This window comes from Manis pentadactyla, unplaced genomic scaffold (genome assembly GCF_030020395.1).
Source record: "Manis pentadactyla isolate mManPen7 unplaced genomic scaffold, mManPen7.hap1 scaffold_754, whole genome shotgun sequence".
Lineage (NCBI taxonomy): Eukaryota > Metazoa > Chordata > Mammalia > Pholidota > Manidae > Manis > Manis pentadactyla.
Genome location: NW_026645145.1, coordinates 5,369 through 12,097, shown reverse-complemented (window position 1 = coordinate 12,097; position 6,729 = coordinate 5,369). Strand labels below are relative to the sequence as shown.

At 38.5% G+C, this 6,729-nt stretch overlaps 1 pseudogene; it reads left to right on the top strand.

The window, feature by feature from the left end:
• Positions 1-3,857: 3,857 nt before the first annotated feature.
• Positions 3,858-4,799, top strand: LOC118907990 (olfactory receptor 8J2-like; annotated as a pseudogene).
• The last annotated feature ends 1,930 nt before the right edge of the window (positions 4,800-6,729 follow it).

Genomic DNA, 6,729 nt, shown 5'->3' with positions numbered 1-6,729 from the left:
TGTTTCATTTCACTGGAGGTGGCAAGTGGGGAGATCAGTTACAGAATGAAGTCATGTTGTTCTAGGAGGCAGTGTACATGGTGAAAAGTTCATGCACTCTGGGGAGACCTAGCCCTGAATTTTGGCTCTGATACTTAATAGCTATACAAGTTGCCATAATGGTGAAATAAAGTAATGTGCACAAAAGCACATTTCTGCTGCATGTACTCAATAGTGCCTGTTACATTTCTTCTCCTGTGCAGACAGGTTCTTTCAATTTTGAGCCATAGTATTTGGAATTTCCTGCGTTCATTAAAACTGCATTTTTACAAGTGTCTTTACAGTAATTTTACTTCCTTAATTTTGGAGCCTAACGGCTGCCACAGTGAAATATTGGAACACCAAGATAAAGAAGGAAGAGTGTATCCTGCCCTAATGTACTGAATATGTTAGAGAATGATTTGCAAGTTGTCACAGTTTCTTGATCAATGTTAAAATCACAACAAAGATAGATTATGACACTGGAAACAAAAACTTCATATTTTATCTCAGAATTTTAAGATGAATATTGCACTTAGGCATTCACTTAATTATCCTTTATTTCATCAGTCAGTCAACAAGTATCTTGCGAACATCTATTCTTTCCTGGGTATTATTTAGAAGCTGTTTAAAGGCACAGTATTTAGAGATACCCTCTTCACTTATAAAGCTTACACTATTAAATTCCACACAAAAAGTCAAATAAAAAGTGTCATCAGTATATAATTACAATATTTATATAGGCTTGAGTAATGATCACAGGGTTATATGGAAAAAAAACATATTTTCCATCCAAATAATTTAATTACAAAATAGAAATAAAACCAGATAATGATGGATGCCTTATAAATTTCAATTTAAAAAATTGATGCCTTCTTACAGCCATTCACATTTTGAATTCATGTTGTATTTCATCTGGTTTTTATGATAAATATACCAGGATTAGTTCTTGACCAGAATGGAGGCTTTACATTCAGTTGTATTCCTATTCTTTGTGTTAAAATTGAACACTTGGAACAGAATACTATGCTTTTTAACTACTTGGTTTTTTCCACCCAGGACCAGCAGCAACATTTCCCAGCTAACACAGGAATACAATGAAAAACAACCAACCAACCAAAGGGTGGAATCGTTGCACGTGACTGTTACTCAGTACGATCACCTATGGGAGTCCCTAGACTATCCCCACATTTTCACTCTTTGGGTGAAAATTTTTGTGGAGACTTGATTAATGAGCAATCAGTTGGTCTTTCCCTGGGGAATAAGAACCTTATCTGGGAATTCAAGTTCAGGGACTAGGGCCATAAACAAACAAATTTCAATGTGAAGATCTTCAGGGACCTCAAACACTTCTAAAACCCTTCGGCGTGCTTCACGCAGCAACCTTAGGAGTGGGTCGCAACAGGTCTCTGTGTGCAGGTAGGTGAAACCCAATAATTTACTTATTACTGATTCTGGATGTGAAGACCAAGTATCTTGGAAGCTTTCTCAATTCAAATAAGACTCAGGACTGAAACGATATCTGCTCTATTCTCTTTTCCTAGTGACTCAAATATCTGCCCATTGATTGCTAAGTAGAAATGATGGTGATACGACTTACGTAATAGCGTCTGACATCCTTATTCATAAATCAGACTGCTTGAGAACTTAAAAACAATCATGAAAAATCTCTTTAGGAGTATATTTCAGCTTACGATAAAACAATGCTTCTTGCCTTAGAACTGGCAGAAAGAATGATTTAGCAGGCACTCTACACCAGATGAGAAGCTTCTTAAGTGCCTTTCAGCAGTAAGATTCTATGTCTCCAAGAAAGACCTACTAAATGATCTAATGTCCATAAAAACAAATTTATCTCCCCTTTTTTGATTTTTACATTGCCCAGGGTGATTGAATTCTAAGATGGAAAGATTCCCTGTTGCCAGTATTCAGTCTCTATATTGCTTCTGGTTATGAGAGCTCATACTGAAATGCAGTTTGTCCCTAACACAACCCATGTTTAAATAAGTTTAAGACAAGTTCCAGAGGTGGAGTTAAATGGAACATACTCTTGAAATCATATCAGAAGCTATTTGAAATTGAATATGCAATATTTTTTTTATCCAAATTGTTTCACAAAATGATTAACAATAGGTATACTTTTAAAGCTTTATTTACTAAGATTTATTATTTTAATAAACTTTTACATTTTATTTTTAAAAATGAACTTAAACTATATGTTAAAAAACTAAAATAGCTCTTTCCAAAAACAAATGCTTAATCAAACAGGATTCTAAAGAAAAGGGAGAAAACCAGTGCTGTGCTACAAAAAGTTTTATTTTGTTGACATATACTTAATGAAATAAAAAGCAATCCTAGCTTTGCCATTTGTTATGTTTCATTAGGAGAGGGAATTACTAATGTGTAAATATATATGTAAGTTTTTTGAATATGCAAAATTATAATCCACTTGCTCTTTCTATTTCAACTATAAAAGCCTTCAGTTAGATAGAATGAAATCCTGGGACTTAAATAGGAAAATATATTAAGAACATTCAAAACATGCTAATAACATTCATTACTGATACTAATTTTTTGCCTCCATTGTTATCAGGCTCTGTGCTAACTAACCTTTATATGTACATTATATCACTTATTTCTCACAACAAAAGATTGTTAAGTACTGGGTAAAAATCCCACAGTAAATAATTGGTGGACTACTAATCAACCAACCAACTAATCAATCAAACAAACAAATAAATGACATTAAAAAATAATCATTAACAATATCCTCCGTAGACACTTTGAGGAACTTAATCTCATTGAGCCTGACTTGTCTCATACGACATAAAAATAATTATATCCATCTTCTAGGATACTCCTGCAGAATAATGAAACCATCATTGCAAAATGCCTCATATAGTTGTGGCCACAGAGTTCACTACATGCTAAATAATGCTAACACTCTCCTGCACTCATTTTTTTATACGAGTAAAAGTAGTCAAAATTTAATAAATCAAACCTACAAGTAATATTTTTTAAAATCCGAATAGGTTTTAAACAATTCAAAGGAAAAATATAAACTGGAAAGGAAGGGACGGTAGAATAAAATAATAGAGAAATGTCTGAGCAACTAGAAATCAGAGTGACAGGATGGGACTGGCTTACTTAGCAGAAGAAAGGAAATATGACTAAGTAAAGTGGATTCAGAGTTTATGAATGATACTAACAAGGAATATTATTGAGGTGTCATCTGTAGTCAACTAAAGCATAGGGATGTGGCAGAAATCCCTAGGAACATCTCAGTGTACTGACAGTGTTTCCCACAGAAATATTGAAATTCTCAAGGATGATACAAAATATGGGCTGAAGAGAAGGCCTGTCAGCTAAGGAAAAAATGACTGGAAGTCACTGGCTCATCAGCTTCTTATAGGTAGCTATCTTTCACAATTAAATATACACCCAGGCACATGTATATATGTAAATACATATATAAACATGTATGCACACATACACATATTCATGAAATATATTTTAATATAATTAATGTACATATATAAACACTAATACGTATAATAATATAATAATGTATTTCGTTCAATGTATACACCCAACAGTGAAATAAAAATTAACAGCTTAGTTAAGCAGTTTTAAGAACCTGAAATTCGTCTCTGGAGAGTTTGTATTTCTGAATTCTGTGAAGGATTGTGAGAATACCAGTTAAGATGTGAGACCTAAGGTTTCTGAACAGAAACTGATTTCTAATGAGACATTTAGCAATCTAGCATGTAACAGAAAAGCAATTTTGCCATTTGTTAATCTCTTTCCATTTTCCCTATTAAAGGATGAAAGCTACAAAATAAATGGCTCCAGGGAATCTCACCGGGGTGACTGAGTTCATTCTCATGGGGATCTCCCACCATCCAGAGCTCCAGATTCCACTATTCCTCATTTTCCTGGTGATCTACGGGCTGACGGTGGCAGGGAACCTGGGCATCATCACCCTCACCAGTGCTGACTCTCAACTGCAAACCCCCATGTACTTTTTCCTCTGACACTTAGCTATCATCAATCTTGGCAATTCTACTGTCATTGCTCCTAAAATGCTGGTTAACTTCTGGGTTTTGAAGAAAACCATATCTTACTATGGATGTGCAACCCAGTTGGGTGGATTCATAGCTTTTATCGTGGCTGAGATTTTCATGCTGGCTGCAATGGCCTATGATCGCTATGTGGCTATTTGCAACCCCCTGCTATACATGGTGGTGGTATCTCGGCACATCTGCCTTCTGCTGGTATCCCTCACATACCTCTATGGTTTGAGCACAGCCCTGTCAGTCTCTTCCTGTGTTTCCTCTATGTCTTATTGCTCTTCCAATGTGATCAACCATTTTTACTGTGATAGTGTCCCTTTGTTAGCATTGTCCTATATGGATACCTACATTCCAGAAACAGTAGCGTTTGCCTTTTCAGGAACCAATTTGTTTTTCTCCATGATTGTTGTTTTAATATCCTACTTCAATATTGTCCATGCCATTTTGAGGATACGTTCCTCCCAGGGGCGACAAAAAGCCTTTTCCTCCTGTGCTTCCCATATGATGGCTGTCACTGTGTTCTACGGGACTCTCCTCTTCATGTATTTGCAACCAAGGACCAACCACTCATTAAATACTGATGAAATGGCCTCTGTCTTCTACACCCTAGTGATTCCAATGCTGAATCCCCTCAATTACAGCCTAAGGAACAGGCATGTGAAGGGTGCAGTAAAGAGGTTCCTGGATAACCCATGCTATTATTCAAATTAATGTAAATTTGAAACTACAACTGTCAGGTAGAAAGGTAGACATAAGCAGGTGGAGGGAGAATAAAGCCAGTAAAACCCACTAAAAGGGGCTCAAATACTTAATTCGATAAAATCAGAGGGCAAGAGAAACCTCGCAGAAGTAATTAGTTGAAGTGTCAAAGATTAGGAGTTACTTAGAATTTCCAAACATTCCCCAGATGGAAAAAACAACATACCCAAATGAGAAGTCTCCAAGCTCAAACTCTCACCAGATATGAGAAAATAAAATACACAAAGACAGGAACAGACATCATCAGAGCAGCCTCTGCCTTCTTTTTATCCATTACACCGGTGGAGGGCAGAGACAGGAGACAAGCACCACAATTATTTTTCCAAAAGTGTATAGTAAGAACAGGAAGGATTCCATCTGAAAGCTAAGAGTCCATTACAAAAACCAGGGGGTTAGGAAGGAAGATTCCGAACATATTCTTTAGTAAACAATCACTCCGTCCACTTTGGGGGCAGGTGCAGGTGGTGTTGACTGGTGTGTTCCCAGAGGGGAGTTATCCTGGAGAGGAACGGACCAATTTCTATAAATTAATTCTGCAAAATTACCTGGAGGATTGATAATAAAAGAGTTTTAATGTCTCTTACCAGAGATAAGCATTTTGAGACCACTTTACAAGTTTATACCCCCTGGCCCTTTGGAAGTCCTTAAAAGAGGGAACCCCCATGCCTCCTCTCTGAGAAAGATAAGGAAAATATTCAACACAGCCGTCAAGGTCAGCAAACCGCTTTTTCCCTCCAGTTGGCAAAGCACTACTGGCCCCCCCCTCCCCCCCTCCAGGCTCCTCTTCTGCCCTGCGCATGTCAAAAAGCTACATATTAAAATAATATAAATTGCTCCCCTTGCTTTGTTTTCCGGGCTCAGTCCTTGGGAGATGACTCCCCTCCAGGCCTGCCCGTGTAAAATAAACCTCAACTCTCCAAGACCTCCGAGTGCCGCTTGGTTCTTCCATCAGTGATCCAGTCCAGATTTTCCAGTATTTTCCGTAACAAGGACACCCACGCTTTTTCTCTATTTGAGTGTATGACTTTAAATAAGGCTTTCTCACAGCTCAACTTAATTGCGTTTTGTCACTGTGCTTTCCCAGTCGTAATCGACTTTGCTTCTTTACTATTTCATTCCATTTTCAAGTCTTCACTTAGTCTCTGCTTTACTCCTGATAAGTAGGGAGGGGCTACTGAGAGCTCAGATTTGGGCCGGCAAGTTCTCCTTGCTTGGGTGACCCAGACGGAACTGCAGCTTCAGAAACCTGCCTGAGACTCTCCTTTCTTTGGGAAGTTCTCAGAACATAGTCTCACTCCATCCCCTGCTCTGTGGCTCCCCAAATCCCAGGGTGGGCGGGGCTAGCCCCGATGCAGGGCAGATCCAAGCAGACAAGGGACACCAAGTGACCCTGGCTTTAAGAGATGCAAGGGAATCTGCCCTATACCAAGAAATGTTTTGCAAACTTTCCCTTTGCACCTCTGAACTTTCCTGCTCTCAGCTGCCTGCAAGGCTGCTGCCATTCATTTGAACCCTCGCCCTAATGAATTCCTTCCTAGTCTAACCTTCTCAGGAATTCTTTCTCATTCAGTCAAGAACTCTCCCCCTCTGGTCTGAGGTTTCACCTGGTGCACCAAGAGAAAGCTGTGTCTGGCAACAATACCAGGCCTCCAAGTCCAAGTGTTATCAATCAAAGACTTCTCTGCCCTGCCAAGACCCCATAAAAAGAAGCCTCAGAGTAAACTGTCTGCACCTGTCTAACCTCAGGCAGGCCCGCTCTGCTGTACAGGGTGAATTAAAATTCACTTTGCCTGCCTAACTTTGGTTTCCTGTATTATGCTGTCTACCTTCCCTGTGTCTCGGAACTGACTTCTCCCCAACACTACCTTCCTTTAAGTGTGTT